Below are 26068 nucleotides of genomic sequence, written 5' to 3'. Positions count from 1 at the left end.
TTTATTATAATTTTGCTAAAGATAATCTTAGATGGAGGTTTGAATTAATAATAACTCAGATTTCTGAAAGGAGAATTTTGTTTAGTGTTCATAGTGCTTAAATATACCTCATACTCTTTAAATAATATACAGATATATACATCAGATAAGCATAGAGGAAAAATGGAAACCATTGAAATGCAGTTATTCTTTAACAACTTGTCTTTATATAACATTATGTGGTCATATTCTGAGAGGCAGGTAAAAGAGTTGATCCAATGATAACCTGTGAACTTCAGATTATTGTTTAATAAAGCAACATGACCATCTGTGTTAAGGAATAACCATATTCACCTTTGAACTTCTTTAGGCAATTTACACTGTTTTCCATTGCACTTTTTTTGTGTGTGCATGTTGCAGTGTTAGTGGCAAATGTGGATGAGGTGGTGATTTGGAGAGTTAACTGTGTTACAAGCCTTGATTCTTCCATTGTCTTATTGTGTGACTTCATTGAAATAACTTACCTTTTCTGTGTATTTTGTTTGTCAAATGGTAAAATACTTGCATGTAAAGTATTTGTGAGGCTAAGTTAGGTGAGAGACAGCAAGCATTTTCAGCTCTTCAGATTATATATGCCATATAAATACAAAATATAGACATCTGTATTCATTGAACGGAATTTTGCTGTGACAACTATATACAGAAATATATATTTGGCTACTTAAATTGATCATTGGTTGAAACATTTATTTAAAAAATGAGCTGTACTTCTGAGATATTATCATCCACTCAGTGCAACAGACTTGACCTCCACAAGACAGCCCTCTGATTATTACTGTGAAGCGTGAGTTGTGTGAACTCTGTTTCTAGATTTGTGTTTATAAAAAGCTTTTTATTTGCAAGATATTACCTAACCTCAATTACTGAGTGATACACAGACAATCTACCCCATATTTATTACGTATGAGAATACCATAATATGACTCCAACTCTGAGCCAGGGATGTGCTTGTTATAGTGTTCCTTCCTCTTTTTTAAAGATCATTTGTGCTTTATCTCCAGGTCACATATTATGGTGGCTGTAATTGAAGCTATTTTGTACATTCAATGGCATCTCTGCTAATGGTTCTTCTGTGGAAGTGACTATTACTACTTTCACAGATAAAGCTTTTTAAAGACCTTTTCTTTTAAAAATAAAATGAGCCAAAAGTATTACAGATGTTGATGAGCTTTCAAATCTTCTCAGAATTATTTCAAATTATATGTTTTATGTAACACATAAGGCTCATTGACACGGTAGCTAGAGATGCTTTTAAAGCAAGTATTTTTGAGATCTGAAAATACAAGTGTATATATAGATTTTCCTATACTTTTCATAGTCCACATTTTATGAAAGCACGTGGGAAGATAAATCTACCACAAAATTAGGGAATAAAAGAATGTTAAGTGAGTTGACCAAGCTAATTATAACTCTTATTTTGTGTTAACACAGTCCTTTGAATACTACAGATATTATTAAATTGTCTTCTTTGTGTCTCTGTACTCCAGGTATTTTTTTTTAAATTCTTATTTAGATAGTCACAAGAAAGACATTACAGTATAAAGATCTTTTTTAGATAATTAAAATTAATCTTGCATTTTGTATTCCACTCCCAAGGAAATGAATTGTTTTCAAGTGTTTATAGTTTATAATTGAATCTTTAGTATCCTAAGAAATCTAAAACTTGCAATAGCCTTGCTGTCTTTTTTAAGTGTCTATGTACACAAAGTCATAGAAGTTCATGCTTCCTGTTTGATACCTATGATTTTTGAGCTCTAATTTCTTTTTTTTTTTTTTTTTTTTTTTTTTTTTGGGGGTAGTCTCAGCTCTATGTGGGCTGGAGTGCAGTGGCGGATCTCAGCTCACTGCAAGCTCCGCCTCCCAGATTCATCATTCTCCTGCCTCCAGCCTCCCGAGTGGCTGGGACTGCAGGCGCCCGCCACCTCGCCCGGCTAATTTTTTGTATTTTTTTTAGCAGAGGCGGGGTTTCCACGTGTGTAGCCAGGATGGTCTCGATCTCTGACCTCGTGATCCATGCGTCTCGGCCTCCCCTAAAGTGCTGGGATTGCAGGCTTGGGCCTGTAGCTGGCTCTAATTCTGACATTAACAAGGTCAGAATGGAGTGGTGGGAACAGAAATATTACGTCTCACCAGGAGTCAAATGTAGATCTAAAATTCATTGAGATTTTTTCAATGAGATTTTTTTATTTATCTACTAGTCCTGGACAGAGACTTAGGTTGTTTCCATAGTTCGGCCATTTGTGAATGATACTTGCAGTGAACATGGGGCCACAGATATAGGCTCTACAATGCGTAGTTTTGTTTCATGCACGGTGCCGCATTCAGAAGGGAGGAGGATTGCTGGAGTCATGTGGGTACTGTGGTAGGGAAAGTGATTTGTAAAAGTGGGTACTCTCATCATTTCCGGACGTGCTAACATCATCTGGCATTAAAGATAGTGGCGGGGCACAAGGGCTCACAGTGGGAATTAAAAAGTGAATTAAGAATATCATCCATTGTGGAAATCCCTTTAATTCCATCGTTCAGCTTAGGTACACCAGTCAGACCTGCTGTCTTGCTTCACTAAGAAGAGGGCATGTCACTGTTTCAGTAAAACAGACAGAATAAGACTGATAGAGTGTATGTCCTTGGCAATATAGAGTTTAATTATGGAGTACAATAAGATTTCAGACTACCTTAAGATGAGGATTTGCATTGTTATAGCTTAGTAACTTCTGTTTCCAGAGAGGTGTAAATTGGTTATGACCTTGGAGTCTTTATATTACAGTTACATATTTTCTTAATACAAGATTCATAAATGCAGTTCTTATCAGAGTAAACTTTTAAAACTTCCGAAAGAAACCCCTCATAATTAGAACAGTTGGAAGATGCTGTACTCAGCTCCTATATTTTATTTATAACAGAGAAGAAAGATATTCAAGACACTGGATCAAGACTGTTCAAATTTGAAACACACTTACCATATGTGTAATGTTGACCTGGTAACTTCACTTCGTGGTGCTTCAGTGTCATCTGAAAAGAATGGAAATAATACCTAAGGTTTATTGTGAAGATTAAGTTCGAGAACACGTATGAAAAACTGGGAACAGTGCCTGGCACTTAATAAGTGTTCAATAAGTTATAGCTGTTACTTTTACTTTAATTTTATATAGTATATACTGAAGGCACACAACATGATGTATTGATAAACATGTGCACAGTGAAATGATTGCTACAGTCAAGCATATTAACGTGTCCATCTCCTCACATGTATATTTTCATTTTGTAGTCAGAACACCTGAATTCTGCTCAGCAGATTTTCAGCATACAATAAAATAAATACTCAAGAAGAGCAACCGCAAGACACATAATTGCCAGATTCACCAAAGTTGAAATGAAGGAAAAAATGTTAAGGGCAGCCAGAGAGAAAGGTCGAGTTACCCACAAAGGGAAGCCCATCAGATTAACAGAGGATCTCTTGGCAGAAACTCTACAAGCCAGAAGAAAGTGGGGGCCAATATTCAACATTCTTAAACAAAAGAATTTTCAACCCAGAATTTCATATCCGGCCAAATTAAGCTTTATAAGGGAAGGAGAAATAAAATCCTTTACAGACAAGCAAATGCTGAGAGGTTTTGTCACCACCAGGGCTGCCCTACAAGACCTCCTGAAGGAAGCACTACACATAGAAAGGAACAACTGGTACCAGCCACTGCAAAAACATGCCAAATTGTAAAGGCCATCGATGCTAGGAAGAAATTGCATCAACTAACGAGCAAAATAACCACCTAACATCATAATGACAGGATCAAATTCACACATAACAATATTAACCTTAAATGTAAACGGGCTAAATGCTCCCATTAAAAGACACAGACTTGCAAATTGGATAAAGAGTCAAGACCCATCACTGTGCTGTATTCAGGAGACCCATCTCATGTGCAGAGACACACATAGGCTCAAAATAAAGGGATGGAGGAAGATCTGCCAAGCAAATGGAAAACAAAAAAAGGCAGGAGTTGCAATCCTAGTCTCTGATAAAACAGACTTTAAACCAACAAAGATCAAAAGAGACAAAGAAGGCCGTTACATAATGGTAAAGGGATCAATTCAACAAGAAGAGCTAACTATCCTAAATATATATGCACCCAATACAGGAGCACCCAGACTCATAAAGCAAGTCCTTAGAGACTTACAAAGGGACTTAGACTCCCACATAATAATAATGGGAGACTTTAGCACCCCAATGTCAACATTAGACAGATCAACAAGACAGAAAGTTAACAAGGATATCCAGGAATTGAACTCAGCTCTGCACCAAGCAGACCTAATAGACATCTACAGAACTCTCCACCCCAAATCAACAGAATATACATTCTTCTCAGCACCACATCGCACTTATTCCAAAATTGACCACATAATTGGAAGTAAAGCACTCCTCAGCAAATGTAAAAGAACAGAAATTATAACAAACTATCTCTCAGACCATAGTGCAATCAAACTAGAACTCAGGATTAAGAAACTCAATCAAAACCGCTCAACTACATGGAAACTGAATAACTCGCTCCTGAATGACTACTGGGTACATAACGAAATGAAGGTGGAAATAAAGATGTTCTTTGAAACCAATAAGAATGAAGACACAGCATACCAGAATCTCTGGGACACATTTAAAGCAGTGTGTAGAGGGTAATTTATAGCACTAACTGTCCACAAGAGAAAGCTGGAAAGATCTAAAATTGACACCCTAACATCAAAATTAAAGAACTAGAGAAGCAAGAGCAAACACATTCAAAAGCTAGCCAAAGGCAAGAAATAACTACAATCAGAGCAGAAATGAAGGAGATAGAGACACAAAAAACCCTTCAAAAAATCAATGAATCCAGGAGCTGGTTTTTTGAAACGATCAACAACATTGATAGACCGCAGGCAAGACTAATAAAGAAGAGAAGAGAGAAGAATCAAATAGACGAAATAAAAAATGATAAAGGGGATATCACCAATGATCCCACAGAAATACAGACTACCATCGGAGAATACTATAAACACCTCTATGCAAATAAACTAAAAAATCTAGAAGAAATGGATAAATTCCTGGACACATACACTCTCCCAAGACTAAACCAAGAAGAAGTTGAATCCCCGAATAGACCAATAACAGGCTCTGAAATTGAGGCAATAATTAATAGCCTACCAACCCAAAAAAGTCCAGGACCAGACGATTAACAGCTGAATTCTTCCAGAGGTACAAGGAGGAGCTGGTACCATTACTTCTGAAACTATTCCAATCAATAGAAAAAGAGGAATCCTCCCTAACTCATTTTATGAGGCCGGCATCATCCTGATACCAAAACCTGGCAGAGACACAACAAAAAAGAGAATTTTAGGCCAGTATCCCTGATGAACATTGATGCAAAAATCCTCAATAAAATACTGGCAAAACGAATCCAGCAGCACATCGAAAAGCTTATCCACCATGATCAAGTGGGCTTCATACTTGGGATGCAAGACTGGTTCAACATTCACAAATCAATAAACATAATCCAACATAATCCAGAACCAAAGACAAAAACCGCATGCTTATCTCAATAGATACAGTAAAAGCCTCTGACAAAATTCAGCAACCCTTCATGCTAAAAACTCTCAATAAATTAGGTACTGATGGGACGTATCTCATAATAATAAGAGCTGTTTATGACAAACTCACAGTCAATATCATACTGAATGGGCAAAAACTGGAAGTATTCCCTTTGAAAACTGGCACAAGACAGGGATGCCATCTCTCACCACTCCTGTTCAACATAGTGCTAGAAGATCTGGCCAGGGCAATCAGACAGGAGAAATAAATAAGGGATATTCAATTATAAAAAGAGGGAGTCAAATTATCCCTGTTAGAAGATGATATGATTGTATTTTAAGAAAACCCCATCGTCTCAGCCCAAAATCTTGTTAAGCTGATAAGCAACTTCAGCAAAGTCTCAGGATACAAAATCAATGTGCAAAATCACAAGCATTCCTATACACCAATAACAGACAAACAGAGAGCCAAATCATGAGTGAATTCGCATTCACAATTGTTTCAAAGAGAATAAAATACCTAGGAATCCAACTTACAAGGGATGTGAAGGACCTCTTCAAGGAGAACTACAAACCACTGCTCAGTGAAATAAAGGAGGACACAAACAAATGGAAGAACACACCATGCTCATGGATAGGAAGAATCAATATCGTGAAAATGGCCATACTGCCCAAGGTAATTTATAGATTCAATGCCATCCCCATCAAGTTACCAATGACTTTCTTCACAGAATTGGAAAAAACTACTTTAAAGTTCATATGGAACCAAAAAAGAGCCCACATTGTGAAGACAATTCTGAGCCAAAAGAACAAAACTGGAGGAATTATGCTACCTGACTTCAAACTATACCCGAGGCTACAGTAATCAAAACAACATGGTATTGTTACCAAAACAGAGACACAGACTAAGGTAACAGAACAGAACCACACATCTACAAACATCTGATCTTTGACACCTGACAAAAACAAGAAAAGGGGAAGGATTCCCTATTTAATAAATGGTGCTGGGAAAACTAAAGCTGAAACTGGATCCCTTCCTTACACCTTATACAAAAATTAACTCAAGATGGATTAAAGACGTAAATTTTAGACCTAAAGTCATAAAAACCCTAGAAGAAAACCTAGGTAATACCATTCAGGACATAGGCATGGGCAAGGACTTCATGTCTGAAACACCAAAAGCAATGGCAACAAAAGCCAAAATTGACAAATGGGGTCTAATTAAACTAAAGAGCTTCTGCACAGCAAAAGAAACTACCATCAGAGTGAACAGGAAACCTACAGAATGGGGGAAAATGTTTGCAATCTACTCATCTGACAAAGGACTAATATCCAGAAAATACAAAGAACTCAGATTCATAAGAAAAAAACAAACAACCTCATCAAAAAGTGGACGAAGGATATGAACAGACACTCCTCAAAAGAAGACATTTATGCAGCCAATAGACACAGAAAAAAATGCTCATCATCATTGGACATCAGAGAAATGCAAATCAAAACCACAATGAGATACCATCTCACACCAGTTAGAATGGCAATCATTAAAAAATCAGGAAACAACAGGTGCTGGAGAGGATGTGGAGGAATAGGAACAGTTTTACACTATTGGTGGGACTGTAAACTAGTTTAACCATTGTGGAAGACAGTGTGGCAATTCCTCAAGGATCTAGAACTAGAAATACTGTTTGACCCAGCCATCCCGTTACTGGGTATATATCCAAAGGATTATAAATCATTCTGCTATAAAGACACATGCACACACGTGTTTATTGCAGCACTATTCACAATAGCAAAGACTTGGAAACAACCCAAATGTCCATCAGTGACAGACTGGATTAAGAAAATGTGGCACATATACACCATGGAATACTGTGCAGCCATAAAAAAGGATGAGTTCATGTCCTTTGTAGTGACATTGATGAAGCTGGAAACCATTATTCTCAGCAAACTATCGCAAGGACAAAAAACCAAACACTGCATCTTCTCACTCATAGGTGGGAATTGAGCAGTGAGAACACCTGGACACAGGAAGGGGAACATCACACACTGGGGCCTGTCATGGGGTGGGGGGAGTGGGGAGGGATAGCATTAGGAGATATACCTAATGTAAATGACAAGTTACTGGGTGCAGCACACCAACATGGCACAAGTATACATATGTAACAAACATACACATTGTGCATATGTACCATAGAACTTAAAGTATAATTTAAAACAATTTTTAAATTTAAAAAATAGTATTAACTATGCTCCTTATGCTATAAGTTGTGTCTGTAAGTTTATTCATCCTACATAACTGTACCTTTCTATCCTTTGACCTACATCTTCTGATTCCCTCCCCCACACTGCCCTATCCCTGGTACAAAGGTGTTGATTTTATTTCCTTGGTGTATTTACACAGAAGGATAATTACTGAGTCATCTGGTAGTCTTATTTTTAGTTTTTTGAGAAACCTCATACTGTTTTCTATAATGGCTGTATCGATTTATATTCCCCCCAACAGTGTTGGTTATCTTTGCTTCACACCTTCACCGACATCTATCTGTGGACTTTGTGATAATAGGCATTTTGACAGATGTGAAGTGATACCTCTTTGTGGTATTGATTTGCATTTTCCTGATGATTAGAGACACTGAACACCTTTTCACATACCTGTTGTACTATTGTGTTTCTGAAAAAAGAGCCATTTTATCTCTTATGTAAATCATTTTTTTACTATTGAAAATTTATAACAAATATATGATATATTTGATTTCATAGTCGGTAAGAGATTAGAAAGATTAAATAATATAATTAGATATACATTTGGAGGTAGGGGAGGACCAAAAAAGGTGGGTGAGTTCCCAAAGATAGAAGAAAGAACAAGTAGCTGTCAGTTAATAGAGGCACATAAAAGTGGACAAAATTAGTACGAAAATTACAAAGGCCTGCATTTGTAGGTCATCTCAGGCCATTTAGTTTAAAAGGCGTAACACTATTTCAATGTTTACTATGGGAATGAAAATAATAAAATAGAGTAAATATTAGTTTAAAATGAATTTCTTGGGTTATCAAAATAGCTTAAGTTACGTTCAGTGCATTATGTTACAGAATAGAAATATATCTCTAAAATATTTCAGTGAGGGCTTATTTCAGACTTTGTTTATTAAAGAAAATTACCTATGCAGATGCAATTTTGCCTTACAAAATCACATGTTGCCTTTGTACTTAAATAACCTGTCTCTTCCCTGCCCTTGCATTTTCTGCCTATTCTGGTCTCACACCCCGCTGCAAGTTCCCCTTCAGTTACACCTGGGCATCTCCAGCAGCTGTCTCCTGTGCTCGCTTCTCCAGTTCAAGGCCATGGTGTTTTATCTGCTCCAGTGCCACTCAAGGGTATCAATACTAAGTCCTCTCCTGTCTGAGAAGCTACATGAAGTCACCACCAATCTCCTGGGATTCACCATGAGCCGGATACTCACGGCAGAGACATTCCCTCTCCACCTCCATCACCACTGTTGTCCCAATTCCTCAAAAACACTGCTCACTGGAGGCCACAATGAGTTAAAGCCCCACTGTGCCCATGATCCTTCATGCTTCTTCTCTCAATATATTTTTCAGAAGTTGTACATAATTTACTGAGAACTTATTATATACTATACATATTATAGACATGAAGGATACGGTTCTTACATAGACCTGATTCCTGGCTCAGTGAAGTGGAAGATGAATGTAAGTATATTAGCCATTAAAATACAGCCCAGCACTTACGGATGTACAGCTGAGGCTCAGATATTGTTATTTTTAACGTTTCCCTTATTACTCCATCTGCCTCCCCTCCAGTATCAGGTTACTAAAATCCAATGACATGAAGGCCAGTTTACTTTTGACACTCAGAGATGAGGCTGCACAATGGGAGGGTGCACAAGTGCAAGAATCTGGGAGAAATTGCTGGGTTGAAATCAAGATACAGTTTCCATTTTATTAAAATGATGCCAAATAATGGTCCCAAATGGGTTTTACCAACTTATATTCCAATCCGCAATGTGTGGCAATTCACCTTCTTTTTCTACTTCATCAACATTATTCATTTTCTTTTTTAACATTTGACAATCTGTGAAGGAAACATGCGTTTTAAAATTTTCACTATACAGTTAGATACATCTGTCTGTATATACTTTCATATATGACAAAGTCATATCTGACTTTATATATACAGATATATGCATATCTATCAAGATTTTATATAGGATAGTTCATAATCATATAATTTGCCAAATCATTATAAGGCAAATACCCGTATAATTTATACTTGCATCAAGTAGACAATATTCCTAGCATCTCAAAGTCTCATTCATGTTCCTTTGCAATGAAAATCTCTCTCTTGAGCACCTTGTCATACTATCTCGAGGAGAAGTAATGTTAAAACTGGATCATTCTTTTTCCCATGTGATTCTTCTTCACCCCAATCATTTAATTCATCTGTTCATTTTAATTCAAGCCTTTTAAATCTAAGAACGGTTCTTTGCATTTCCCACAAGTTCTCCAATAAGGAGTTAATTTGGATTCTGTTTGTGTTTGTTTTCTGTTTTTGTTTCATTTGTGTGTTGGTTATTGAGCTGTTTCTCAACTTTAAGCTTTCTTTCACTCAAATACTTACCTAGAGTGCTGACAAAACAATTCTACTTTCTAAAGACAGTCAAGGTGAACATTATTTATTCCAATGCAATTCTGGTAATATTTAAACACCTCCACATCCATGAATCCTATAAGGATGCTAAGCACTTAGAAGGGTCTTTTCATTTTCACAGCAGTATTTGGCATACACAGACAGGTCAGGTATTATATGAAGATAATAAAAATAAAGGCGCTTACCACAAGGAAAGAACCTATTATTAATTGTTTGAGAGAGGCTCTCCTTGTAGTGAAAGAAATATGCTGCTTCCTGCAGGATTTCATAGCATCATATTGCTAGGAGGGAACTAAGAAATCATCTAATCCAGTCACTCAGGGTTCAGGGAGGTGAACTGATGTACTGTTGGCCCTTGCACTTATATTTGACTTTTGTCAGGAAAAAAAAAAAAAAAAAAAAAAAAAAAAAAAAAAAAAAAAAAAAAAACAACCAAAAACAACAAGAAAAGCAATCAAGGGGTAGAAATTATAGACCTATAATGAGATGATGTTAAAATGCTTTTATATTTTAATTTAAAAAAATACAGGCAAATAAAAATGCAGCAAACTCAAAATGCAGACTTTATGATAAACATCCATAAAACCAAAACCTAATATTGACAATATTCATTTATTGTATTTGCTTTAATTTTTGTACATAAATATTGTAAAGTTAGAATTTCTCTTATTCTCTACAGCCAGTTGCATTATCTTTCTTTCTCTGAAGTCACCACTGGTATATATTAAGTTAATAGCCTTCTAGTTCTTTTAAAAGTACTGTTGCTTATATTTTAATTTTCCCATTATTTTTGATATGTTTTATATATTAATGAATGTAGTCACTTTAATATACTTTCTAGAAATCACATTTCTTTCAGCATTCTTTTTTGAAATCTACAGTTATATATTGATATAATTTATTTCCTACAAAGAATATATAGTATTTAATTGTAGGAACAGATTTAATTTTATTTGCTCATTTTTTTCTATTAGATATTTCAATTGCTTTGTCATTTTACATATTGTAAACAATAGTGATAAAAAATACTTGTATGTATCTCTTTGGTATGATTTTCAAGACATTCTTCGCAAGGAATCTTAGTTTGTCATGAGCATGTACACTTAATTTTTTTATTTTTTTAACTTTTATTTTAAGCTCAGGGATATAAGTGCAGATTTGTTACATAGGTAGACTTGTGTCATGGGGATTTATTGTACAGATTATTTCATCATCCAGGTATTAACCTAGTAGCCATTAGTTGTTTCTCCTGTTCCTCTCTCTCCTTTCATCTCCACCCAAAAATTCCCATTGTGTGTTGTTCCTCTGCATGTGTCCACGAGCTCTCATCGTTTAGTTCCCACTTTCTCAGTGTGAATGTGTGATATTTGATTTTCTGTCACTGAGTTACTTTGCTATCTATAATGGCCTCCAGCTGCATCCATGTCCTTGGAAAGGACGTGATCTCATTCTTTTTTATGACTGCATAATATTCTATAGTGTATATGTACTACGTTTTCTCTATGCAGTATCTTACTAAGGACATTTAGGTTGAATCCATGTCTTTGCTATTGTGAGTAGTGCTGCAATGAACATACATGTGCATGTGTCTTTATAATGGAATGATTTATATTCCTTTGGATATATATACAGTAATGGGTTTGCTGGATCGAATGGTATTTCTGCCTTTAGGTCTTTGGGAAATCACTACACTGTCTTCCACCATAGCTGAGCTAATTTACACTCCCACCAACAGTGTATAAACATTTCTTTTTCTCTACAACCTTGCTAGCATCTGTTTTTTTTTTTTTTTGACTTTTTAATAATAGTCATTCTCACTGGTGTTAGATGGTATCTCATTGTGTTTGTTTGTTTGTTTGTTTTTGAGACAGAGTCTCTGTCTGTCAACCAGGCTGGAGTGCAGTGGAACTATCTTCTCACTGCAACTTCTGCCACGTGGGTTCAAGCAATTATCATGACTCAGCCTCCTGAGTAGCTGGAATTACAGGTGCACACCACCATGCCTGGTTAATTTTTGTATTTTTAGTAGAAATGGAATTTCGCATGTTGGTCAACCTATTCTTGAACTCCTGACCTTAATTGATTCGCCCTGTTTGATACCCCAAAGTACTGTGATTACAGGTGTGAGCCACTGCATCCGACCTCATTGTGGTTTAAATTTGCATTTCACTAATGATCAGTTATGCTGAGTTTTTTTTCTTGCTGACCACATGTATGTTTTCTTTTGAAAAGTGTCTGTTCATATCCTTTGTCCACTTTTTAATGTTTTTTTGTTTTCATAAATTTAAGTGCCTTATAGATGCTGATTATTAGACTTTAGTCAGATGCATAGTTTGCAAAAATTTTCTCCCATTCTATAAATCGTTTGCTTACTCTGTTCATATTTTCTTTTGCTGTGCAGAAGCTTTTTAGTTTAATTAGATCCCATTTGTTAATTTTTGCTTTTGTTACAATTGCTTTTGGCGTCTTAGTCATAAAACTTTTGCCCTTGCCTATGTTCTTATGGTATTGCCTAGGTTGTCTCCAAGGATTTTTAAACTTTCCTTTTGGTCCATCATGGGTAATTTTTTTGTTGTTTTCTAGCTTTTTTAGTTGAATGTGTAGTTCATTTAGTTCATTTATTGATTTTTATAAATGTATTTAATGCATTCAATATCCTGTATTATCATATTTACAAATTTTGATAATTTTCACATTTATAATATTTCAAATAAAAATAATTTATAATTCCATTCTTAATTTTTTAAATTGTAAACAAGCTTTTTCTTTTTCTTTTAAGATTCTAAACATATGCCACTAGGTAGAGTTAACTGTTAATTTTATTTTATTATGGTCAAAGAACAAACACTTTATTATGAAATGTTTTGTGAACTGATCAGTTTTTAAAAATTACCTTTGTTTAACAAAAAAATTAGTTAATAAAAACAGAGACAAGTTTTCATATGTGTCTATCACACAAAGCTTTTATTTAATGTTGTTTACACCTTCTTTGTTCCTGATCATTTTTATTTAATTTCATTTCTCAGCATCTAAGCAGGTATATTTTGACTATTTCAGTTTTATATGTCTACCATGTCTGCTGTAAATAATTTAAGGCTATGTTGTAAGTTACATGCAATCATAATATTGCTTTACATTCTTATGAGGATAAAGGACTATTTCCTTTATCCTCATTTTACAAAGGCATTTTGCTTTATATAATATTTAGGAAATTATAGTTTTCTCTTTGTAACATTCATTTTTGTACACTGTTCTAGCTCGTTAAATTTGACTGGTATTCTTTATGCATTCTGTTGTCAATTTTGTGACTTGAAATATATGTTCACCGTTTATAACTTATCTTTTCATTTTAAAGTCATGTTTTGATAAAATATTTTTTAATTTTAATATCAGCAGATTGTTTCCAATAATTTAGAATTAGGTCTTTTTGTTTTCATTTTTTATTGCAGCACTATTCACAATAGCAAAGACTTGGAATCAACCCAAATGTCCATCAGTGACAGATTGGATTAAGAAAATGTGGCACATATACACCATGGAATACTATGCAGCCATAAAAAAGGATGAGTTTGTGTCCTTTGTAGGGACATGGATGCAGCTGGAAACCATCATTCTGAGCAAACTATCACAAGAACAGAAAACCAAACACCGCATGTTCTCCCTCATAGGTGGGAACTGAACAATGAGATCACTTGGACTCAGGAAGCGGAACATCACACACCGGGGCATATCCTGGGGAAGGGGGAGGGGGGAGGGATTGCATTGGGAGTTATACCTGATGTAAATGACGAGTTGATGGGTGCAGCACACCAACATGGCACAAGTATACATATGTAACAAACCTGCACGTTATGCACATGTACCCTACAACTTAAAGTATAATAATAATAAATAAATTAAAAAAAAATAAAAAATAAAAGACTTTCCACTTCCATAATTGGAATATAATTGCCTACATTTTTGATTGAGTTTTTAAATATTATTCTCAAAATGTCAGTTGTTGTAAAGAAAGGATTCCATTATGACTTTTCCCATATGGAGCCCCATAAAAAGCCCTGTTCCAAAAGAATATGATGATTTGACCTGGCTAGCAGTTCTCTAGATCCCACACCCAAGAACTTGACTTCCTTTGACCTGACTCAGTGCTCCGGCATCGCCAACAGTCTTTTCCCCTAGACATCTGTCAAAGCCAAAAGGTACAATTATTTAACATCAAAGATCCATAGGTGGTGATAACAGTTGAGACTAACAAAAATCTGACCCCCCCCAAAAAAAAAATTAAAAAGGAAAGTTAGAGAATTAGATGTCCATATAGGGCTTTGAAAAGCACCAACATAGACCTGAAAAGGCTCTAATCTCTCAGCCCTGGTTAACTTGAAGTTCTGCAAAGGTGGAAATAAAGGCTAAAGTCAGACTTGTATACTGTCTTCGGGTGCATGGAAGGCATATTCCAATGCATAGAGCACATTGGCAAAGGCTGGAAGGCATGTTGGTTCCAGGCACTCAGGGAAATCTATGTCCAGTCATCATCTTAACACTAACACACATACGTGAACAGAAACCTAAGTAACTTCATATGAAAAGACTGACTTTACACAATTAGTTGAGGAAAGTCTCAAAACAAAAAAATGAAACGACAATCACCACGACCAACAATGAGTCACAATGATAACCCATAGGAAAGTGTAGAATGCGACAGCACAGAACTTAGATTTTTAGAGTTGTAACATTATATTATTTTAAATGTCCCATTTTTAAACAAAACAACAAAAATCTATAGGACATTGTAAACAGGAGAGTATAACCCATACACGGAAAAACAAAAACAAAAGTCAAAGAAACTGGTTCCTGAAAAAGCCCAGGTACTAGACTCACTAGACAAGACAGACATTAAACAGCTATTATAAATATGACCAAAGAAAACTTTGTCTAAACAATTAAAGGATAGTATGGAATGATGCCTCACCAAGAACAGAATATCAATAAAAAAAGATAAATTATGTTTAAAAAATTGTATAGAAATTTTGTATTTAAATTAAAATAATTGAAATGAAAATAAAATAGAGGATTAGAAATAGATTTCAGCTATAAGCAGAAGAAATAATTGAACATGAAGATAGGCCAATGGAGATTATCTAGTCTGAGGAAGAGAAAGAAAAAAAAAAAAAGAAAAGAAAATGAACAGACACCTGTGGACACCATCAAGCATACCAATATACCCATAATAAAAGATCCAGAAGGAGAAACAAGAAAGGGGTAGAAAGAATATATGAATAATTTATGGCTTAAAATCTCTCAAATTTGATGATAATATTTATCTATACATATAAAAAGTTCAGTGAAATCCATTTAGGATAAATTCAAAGAAATACACACCGACTCACATCACAATCAAACTCAAAAAACAGGGATAATTTTGAAAGCAGAAGAGATCCAACTCATCACATATAAGGGATCCTCAAAAAAATTAACAATTTTTTTTTTTTTTTTTTTTGAGATGGAGTCTCGCTCTGTGGCCCAGGCTGGAGTGCAGTGGCACGATCTCGGCTCACTGCAAGCTCCGCCTCCCGGGTTCACGCCATTCTCCTGCCTCAGCCTCCCGAGTAGCTGGGACTACAGGCGCCCGCCACCACACTCGGCTATTTTTTTGTATTTTTAGTAGAGACAGGATTTCACCGTATTAGCCAGGATTGTCTCGATCTCCTGAACTCGTGATCCGAGCACCTCGGCCTCCCAAAGTGCTGGGATTACAGGCGTGAGCCCCCCCGCCCGGCCATAACAAATATTTGCAATTCAACATTGTACTGGAGGTTCCAGCTAGAATAATATAACAAGAAAATAGAAGAAAAAGGCACCTAGATTGGAAAGGAGAAAATACAACTACCTCTCAGCGAAGGACATTATTTTGTATATGGTAAATTCTAATTAATCCACTAAGAAATCTATTAGAACTAATAAACTTGCTCATAAAGTATGCAGGATACAAGAACAATGTACAAAACTCAATTTTATTTCTATTCATTTGCAATAAAGAACATCATCCAAAGGAAGAGAACCAAATACTTAGAAATAAATTTAACAGGAAGTGCACACTTGTACACTGAAAACTACAAACATTGTTGAAAAATATTAAAAAAATACTTAAATAAACATAAAGATATCTTACATTTATAGATCAGAAAATGTAATATTGTTAAGATGATAATGCTCCTCAAAATAGAACAATAATTCAATTCAGTTTTTATAAAAAACCCAGCTTTCCTTTTGCACAAAGGAATCACCTCATCCAAATATTTATGTGTATATGCAAGGGACACGGAATAACGAGAACAATCTTGAAAAAGAACGCAGTTAGAGGACTCATACAGATTTCAAATCTTACTAGAAACTTTAGTAAATAAAGACAATGTGGTACTGGCACAAACATTGACATATAGATTAATGGAATGAAATTGCCAGATATAAACTCTTATATTTATGGGCAATTCATTTTTGACAAGAGTGCCAGCATGACTCACTGGGGGGAAATATAAGCCTTTTCAAACATGTGGTACTGGAACAACCGGATTTCCACAGGAAAGGAATGAAATTTGACTTCTACCTCACTCCATACTCAAAAATCAAAACTGGTCATCAACCTGAATGTAAGAATTAAAATCTATAAAACTCTTACAAAAATATATATTCATGACCTTGGATTAGGCAATAGCTTCTTAGATTTGACACTAAAATAAAAAGGGACTAAATTTAAAACGGGATGAATAAGATTTCATCAATATTATGACCTTTTGTGCTTTATAGTATACCATAAAGAAAGAGAAGAGACAAACCACAGATTGGGAGTGTATGTTTATTCATACTATAAGTGATAAAGGTCATGTATTTCAAATATTTTTGTAGCCCTTAAAATTCTACAAAATAACGACATCGCAAATGAAAATGTGAAAATGATTCAAATAGGACATTTCTTTAAAGACAAAAAATAAATAGATGGCCAATAAGCATATGAAAATATGTTCAATGTCATTGGTCATTAGAAAAATGCAAACTAAAACCACAATGTGGTATTGCTTCACATCCACTCAGATGACCAAAATTTTAAAAAGACAGGAAGAAAATGACTGTTGATGAATATGCAGAGGCATTGGGATTTCAGGCACTTCTGGTGGGATTATGAAATCATACAGCAACGTTGAAAAACAGTTTCACGGTTCCTAAAAAGCCAAATATAGAGTTACCGCTTGATCCAGCAATTCCTCTCCAGTGTATATACCCAAGAGAATTTCAAACATTTGTTCACATGAAAACCTGTAAGTGAATGTTCACAGCAGCATTATACATAATAATCAAAGAGTGGAAAAAAGCTAAATGTCCATCAACTGATGAAGGGATAAGCAAAACATAGGATATCCACAAAGTCTATTCTTATTAAGCAACGGAAAGGAAGGAGGGAACCGATAGATATTAAAACATGGATGGACCTTGAAAACATCATGCTCAGGTAAAGAGCCAGTCAAAAAAGGCCACATATTGCATACTTCCATGTATATGAAATGCCCAGAATTGTCAAATCCATAGGAATAGGCACTAGATTAGTGGTTGCCAGTGATAGGAGAAGGGGGAGAATGGGGAGTGACAGCTAATGAGTATAGGGTTTCTATTTGGGATGATGAAAAGTTTTTAAGGAATACAATGGTAATCATAGCACAAACCTGTAAAGACACACTTCACTTCAAGAACTGTGAACGGGGCCTGATGCAGTGGCTCATGGCTGTGATCCTATTACTTTAGGAAGCTGAGGTAGGCAGATTGCTTGAGCTCAGGAGTTCGAGATCAGCCTGGACAACATAGTGAGACTCTGTCTGTACCAAAAATACAAAAAAAAAAAAAAAAAAAAAAAAATCCACAAAAAACAACAACAAAAAAAACTGGGCATGGTAGCACTAACCTATAGTCCCAGCTACTTGGGAGGCTGAGGTGGGATGATCACCTGAGTCTGGGAAGTTGAGGATGCAGTGAGCAGACATCGTGGCCCTCCACTCCAGCCTGGGCAATGGAGTGAGAAAGAAGGAAGGAAGGAAGGAAGGAAGGGAGGAAGGGAGGAAGGGAGGAAGGGAGGAAGGGAGGAAGGGAGGAAGGGAGGAAGGGAGGAAGGGAGGAAGGGAGGAAGGGAGGAAGGGAGGAAGGGAGGGAGGGAATAAAAGAAAGAGAGAGAGAAAGAAAGAAAGAGAAAAGAAAGAAAGAAAGAAAACTATGAACTGCATATTTTGGTTGAATTTTATAGTATCTGTTATATGTTCATAAAACTGCTATTAAAATTTTTAAAAACAGACAAATTGAATATGGCAAAACTCATAAAATATAGAAAATAGGGATGTTGAAATATTGTTTTCATCCTTGACTAAATTTACCTAATACTTTTTAAATAACCATATGCAGAAACTAAAACAATTTATTTTTGGTGTTTTGTATTAGACTCAATAATTTGTGAATGAATGCAAATAGTAGCAGAACATGGGAGTGCAAATGTTCTTGGGAGGAAAATTTTATGATCTGGTGATTTTGGTACCAGTCCAGATGACTTATTCAAAATCTTAGATCTGGGTTCCATTGTCAGTCGGCAACTACTTCCACAGATCTCTGCTTCTCAGGATCCATTGTTATTGCTACACATAATATTCCATTAAGTCTCCCTCTCTAATAAATCTATTCTGAGTTTTTACAGAAACAATTTAGTTCAAAGGTGTGTATGAGTAATTGGGAAAATTCGGGAAGTTGTTATCACTTATAAATATCTAAAGTGTCATTGCTAGAAGAAACTTTTAGTGAATGATAGACTATTCAAACGTATGGACATGAACGATGGATTGATTTGCATAAAAGTTTTCATACCACTTTTTGTTTTACTCTACTTTGCTAGAAAAATCTTTCTCAAAATAAGCATCAATGTATGAGAGAAACATTTTTCATAAAATATCCTTGATTTATTTATGAAAACAAAAAAGTAAGATATTATTAATTTAGGAATTCCAGTGCTCCGATCAATTTTGAAATCCCCTTCAATTCCATTACTTTTTGAGAGTACAACAAAGTTTTAATTTTTGAACCAAAAATATTTAAAAACGAAGAGAAACTAGAACAAAACAATAGCTAATCTTAAACCAAATAAGGCGTAGAGTAATTTTATCTGTGAAAAAGACAACAAAATTGGTACTGCTAAGAAAATGTCTCCTTTGTAAATGTCACTTTTCTTTGGAAATCTTTAACAATGTTTATCACCTGTTATAATCTAACTATCAAGTTAACAGTTAAAATTTTTAAAGTATTTATTTCAAAAAGTACATTTTAAGATCAGAAAGAAAAAAAAGCAATAGAGGTTGATTTCTATATGTTGATTATCTTTACTAGATAAAATACAATAAATCCTGAATATTATGGTCAAATGACCTGTTTGTTCTAGACTTGGGAACATAGGAAGAAAGCCCATCTTACCCTAAAACAGCCAGTGGCAGGGTGATATATACTCGTGTGCATGCCTCTGGCATGCTCCACTCATTAGACAGAAGTCGTCATCCAGTATTTGTTTTCACTCAGCCCCCTGGGCAAAAGATGTATGTAACATTCTGGAGTCCATTAAGCAATAGCTGAAGATAACAGTAAGACAAAACTTGATGGACTAAGGTGTAGCTGCCAGCTTAGTGTGATTAATTCAAAGAAATTTCTTGTAAGGCTATTGTTCAATAATGAGTATTTATAATGTTTTATCATGGGATATTGAGAATATCCTCTTCAATACATCTTTAACAGTATGACATAATGTGCATGACACATACTTAAAGGTCTATAGGTGAATTGAAAGAACACTAGACTAAGAACCAGGAGATTGACAATTTATACCTATTTTTACATTAAATCATACTGTGACCTCGAGCAAACAAATGGTACCTTAGTCTTTTCTTAGCCATAGATTGAGTTGGTAAATGAAATGATGCCTACATTTTTCCTTCTGGCTCAAGAAGTCAAGGAATATATTTATCAATAATTTTAGTAGATACTAGTATTTCCATTTGCAGATGAGGAAAATGTGGCCAAGAGGAAGTAAGTGACTTGTTTAGGTCACATGGTGAGTAAATATGACACTGCACATTTCACTCAGTTTGCCTTACAGAATGAAAGATTATGCTGGCAGTAATGTAGAAGACAAATTTGAAAGGAACGAAGCTGGAAAATAAAATAGATAAGAGTTTATTTTAGGGTCCATTATTTTAGGGTCTAGGTAAGCAGTGATTAGTACTTGAAATAGGGTTGTGGCAGCGGATGTGGAGTGTAAATAATATATACACATTGTATTTATAATAGAGAATGAGGAAACCTTGAATGTCCATTTGATCCACTAAAAGTGCAGTGAAGAATAGGGAGAACTCTAAGATGGTTCCAGATTTCTGGCTTAGGGACAACATAAATGGCATTCCCTGTAACAAGAAATGTGGGTGACCAAGAAATGTGGGTGACATAAATATATACATATATTTATGTATATAAATATATATACACACACTTATATATATACACACACACACGTAAAAATATATATACACACACACACGTATATAGATGGATAGATTCATACACACACACACACACAGAGAGAGAGAGAGAGAGAGAGAGAGAGAGAAAGAGAGATGATTAGACAATATTTAGGCTATATAGAAACAGAGGAAATGTCCAAGCCCCATGGATGTGGAAATAATAAGCTAGAGGTTATAATTAAAGTAAAAAGAAAAATTAAAGTCTGACTCTGATCTTCTGTGAGCACTGAATCATAGAAGAAGGAAGAGAGCCGGGCGCGGTGGCTCAAGCCTGTAATCCCAGCACTTTGGGAGGCTGAGATGGGCGGATCATGAGGTCAGGAGATCGAGACCATCCTGGCTAACGCGGTGAAACCCCGTCTCTACTAAAAAATACAAAAAACTAGTCGGGCGAGGTGGCGGCGCCTGTAGTCCCAGCTACTCAGGAGGCTGAGGCAGGAGAATGGCATAAACCCGGGAGGCAGAGCTTGCAGTGAGCTGAGATCTGGCCACTGCACTCCAGCCTGGGCGACAGAGCGAGACTCCATCTCAAAAAAAAAAAAAAAAATTCATTTTAAATAAATTTAAAAAATAAAAAAATAAAAATAAAAAAAAAGAAGAAGGAAGAGAATCTGGGAATAAAGAAGCTGTTAATGAATTAGGAAAATAATGAAGAGAATTTTACAGAAGTCAAGGAAGAAAAGCGTTTCAAAATAAAGGTCCAAAATGTTCCACAGAAATTAAATGAAATGTGTTGTTTAGATCTGATCATGAAATTTTGTGTGATCATGAAAATGTGTTCGGATTACATCATGAAAACTAAAAAGACTGATGATTTCAGTGAAATAAATTTTCGTGGTTTGGTAACATGTAAGTCAGATTTTAAAAAGTTGAAAAGTGAATGTGAGATCATAAAATTATGGACATTTGTGGAGAACCTGACAGATCATGAGGTTATCACTGCTGAGACCAATGACCTTATACTAACATCAAAATTATATGTTGACAATAATCATATTGTTGTCACTGGCACTGTCTTTCTTTGAGATGATATTGATTATTGCCAATATTTTTGAAACCTTTCTTTGGCCAGGAAATTACATAGGGCAGCCTGGAGACCAGGTAAGACTGAATTTACTCTGTGAATTCAAACATTGACCAATGAAGCTTTACCAAATTAGGATTTCACTGTGAAATCCATGTATATGGTAAAATAGACATTTTACCAGCATAACCACGCCAACTGCAGAACAAGTAATATCAAGTTTTGGTGTGAATATACAGCTTTATCTGTGTTAGTAAAGACTCCTAGAATTGATTCTTCTTTAGAATAGAGAATGCCTCATTAGCCACTGACACATTATAATTGCCATATACTCTATTTAAATCTAGTTCTTGTTAGGGATGTCTCCGTGCTGTAATAACCCTGTCAGTCAACATGCCACACGTTCTTATGCGCAGGAAGTTCTCTTGAAAACTTCAAGCTATTATTAAATACTCGTGTTTGGGCATTGCCCTTGCTATCAGGCTTTAATGCTTAATAAGAAAAGGCATTTTGCTGTAATAACTTACTTTCATTTTCTCTTACAGGTTTGCCAGTAGGAAAGTAATGTGGTATAACAGTAATGTGATTTTGGGTTACAATATTGTCATAGCATCTAGAATACAGCGTCAGTTCTGTTACTAACTAGCGATGTAAACTTAAGAACATTTCCATAAAGTCTCTGGATATTTATATTTCTTCTTGGTAAAATAAGGAGCTGCAAGAGAATGTCCCCAGAGAATCATTCTAAAATGATTCAGTGTCTCTACATGCTTTTGCATCTTACCTCCTTGAAAAATGAGACATAGACCTCCCACTGATCTTCCCAGAAGCATCGTGGGCACCACTCAGTCTGTTAACATTGATATAATACTCATTTGAATGTCATTCTCTTGGACTAGATATGTGCAAGAGACAAATGGTAGCTGAGCAACTTCATGAACAGGTTTTATATGTGAAACTGAAGAGGATCAACAGTGTGCAAAAAGTGCAAAGCAGAACATGTCAGGGGAATGCTCAAGTATAACTTCAAGTGAGGTGAGCAGCTGTGAGCATGCTGACAAAAGCATCAGCAAACACTCTAGCTTGGTACATTGGGGGAAAACAGCTTTTTAAATAAAATTCTGGCTTACTAGGATTCCTGAGGGTAGAGGCACTCTAACATCTGGTTTTGTAAACAGTAGCAACCTCTGCAAGCCAGAAGATAATCTCTATAGAATAGTGAGGTAAAATGGCTCATCATAATCAGTCTCTGGTGCCTCTTTGCAGAACTAGAAATCGCTATCAGAGACATCATCTTCAAAATGGTGTGTTGAAATGGTGATCGTCATCTAGGCTTTCCTATCAGGTCTCATTTATTCTATGGCATTAAAGCAAAATACAGTGAATAAGATGCTTTGCATGAACCAAAATTTCCCAGAACACACATTCATCTAATTTTAACTTGGCTGATAGAAGATTATGTTTAATCTCTTTTTGTACCAATCCTTGGACCAAAGCAATTCATCAGGTAATTCACTTTATAAAGTCATCACTGCTGTCAGTTGGAGCCTCCTCTCCCCGTTCCTTTCCCTTTCCACTTCTATTATTTTTCACTGAAAGAGAGATACTCGCAATTTTACTTCTAAATTCTTAACTATCCAGACTTCATCCTAATCCTAGCAGCTTTCTCCTCCTCCTCCTCCTCCTTCCTCCTTCCTCCTCCTCCTCCTCCTCTTCCTCCACTACTACTACTCACTTACTCTCTTCTCTCTTCAACGTCTGTTCAACTGTCCGATTCCCCACGTCTGTCTGAAGAACGTTCCTCCTCCTTGCTGGGAAGCTCACTCTGGCGGCCCTGTGGCTGGAGTGTGCAGTGGCCCATCTCAGCTCTTCAATTTCAACTCCTCTGCCTCCAGGGTTCAAACAATTCTCCTGCCTCAGCTTCCCAAGTAGGTTGGATTACACGCATGAGCCACTACACCACCACGGGCTAATTTTTTTGTATTTTAGTAGAGACGGGGATTCACCATGTTGGTCAGACTGGTCTCAAACTCTTGACCTCAGGTGATCTGCCCGCCTAGACTTCCCAAAGTGCTGGCATTACAGGCATGAGTCACCATGCCCACCTAATTCTGGCAGCTTTCTATCTCTCTCCCAAGTGAATATTCTGCCACCTCTTTTTTTTTTACACTATATTGCAGTTTGTATCTTTATACCTACAGTCAGTGTTCTCAACCAAGGTGCATGCCAGATCTACACAGGCCACAGATTACCGTGGAATGATGATGTTTAGAAATTCTGAGGGAAGTAGCATCTTTATTTTTTAAAAGTTCATGGGTGATCCTAATGTACAGCCTTGTTTGAAAACCATGGCCCACCTAGATGGTTATTAGTATCTTTCACTGTTAATGTGTGATGGAGCTATAATATTTTCTTTTACAAATTTTATGAGATCTGAATGATCTTTTCATATTTGAGACTAAAATCCTGAAGACTCTCTTATTTTTGTGTTTTTAGTTAGAGTGGTACAATGGCTTGACATGTCTAGTGACTGGAGTCAAGAAATCAATTCAGACATGTGCCAAACACTCCACTAGGTGCATTCACTTTCATTATTTCTTGTAAATACACTAACAACTCAATCAAATTGATATTATTATCCTCAGTTTGTGAAACACTGACAGTCAAAATTTTTCAGTCATTTATGTGACATCACATTCATTGATCTGTAATCTATAGAAACCAGAATTTTTGGATTCTGTCCCAGTGCTCTCTTTCATCACTGATATTTCCCAGGTGAATTTCAGGGTCAAAACTGAAAGGCTGGAACCCATTATCCCATAACTACTGCGTTGTGTCTTCTACTCAATGAACTTGCTATTCTCATAATAAAATAGATCTCTAATTTGCTGTTTACTCACAGTTTTCTTATTTGTTTTGTTTTGTTTTGTTTTTTGAGATGGAATTTCACTCTTATTGCCCAGGCTGGAGTGCAATGGCACAATCTTGGTTCACTACAACCTCTACCTCCCAGGTTCAAGTGATTCTCCTGACTCAGCCTCCCAAGTACCAGAGATAACAGTCAACCACCACTGTGCCTGGCTAATTTTTGTATTTTTAGTAGAGACGGGTTTTCACCATGTTGGCCAGGCTGGTTGAACTCCTGACCTCAGGTGATCTGTCTGCCTCGGCCTCCCAAAGTGCTGGGATTACATGCGTGGGCCATGCCCGGCCTACTCACAGTTTTGAAGATCCTTTCTTATAGTTTATTTTCACAGTGGTCATGCTACCATCTGAAAACGTCTTTGTACATTATATACATACATTGTCTGGAAGCTCGACTCTGGAGGTCTTCATTCAGAGAACAATATTGTTCATCAGATGCATGCCTTTACCATTGCTATTCTATTTCCAGAGGAAGATAGACCCCCTTCAAGTCTTACCATGACATTGTTAGTGCCTTTGAATTAAAATATTTCTTCTGAAGAAAACACTGAGAAAGAAATTACATTAAATTCCTTATTTTGTATATGTTTATTCTTCTAAAAACTGAAGTCAAGCAATAAGCAGCGGTTCCTCATATATACTTGTTTTCCCTCTACTTATTTACAGATTCTATTTAGTAATTTGCAAAAGTCAAATCAAAATTAATCAGTTCTATAGTTCCCAAGTTCTGGGATATTTAGAATTGATAAAATGCCTACAATCTGCCAGCTTTTGGACTGAGCAGCTAATTGAAACTACAGGTTGCATATTTAGCCAGCGGTTGGAATATTCCTAAAGCCTTCCCAATAATGACTTAGGCAAAGAACATTAATTTAGTCTTCTTACCGACTTCTTTATACTCCTTAATGCAGTTTTTGGACAGTGGCCAGACATGATCCCAAATGATCATACAGTTTGCTCTCTGCCTTTAACATATTTAAGAAATTCCTAAACCCGACTTTGGAATCTCTTTGCAAGGCATTCTACAAAGTCTTAACTATTGTGGTTGGTTTTTGCACTTGACTCTGTGAACTTTGCTAATTTCTTTTGGACACAGGCATTTTAAAAGTAATTTTCACTATGTGGCTATTTAAAGTAGAGAATGTGTTAATATTTATGTGAAAAGTCTTTCAATAATTTGTAAATTGTCCAAGTTATCTTTCACAAAATGTATTGAAATGCTCCAATTATGATAGACTGTATTCTTCAGTTTAAAGTAGCTTCTGG

The sequence above is a fragment of the Papio anubis genome, chromosome 10 (genome assembly GCF_008728515.1).
Source record: "Papio anubis isolate 15944 chromosome 10, Panubis1.0, whole genome shotgun sequence".
In the NCBI taxonomy this organism is placed as follows: domain Eukaryota; kingdom Metazoa; phylum Chordata; class Mammalia; order Primates; family Cercopithecidae; genus Papio; species Papio anubis.
This window is presented reverse-complemented; position numbering follows the sequence as displayed.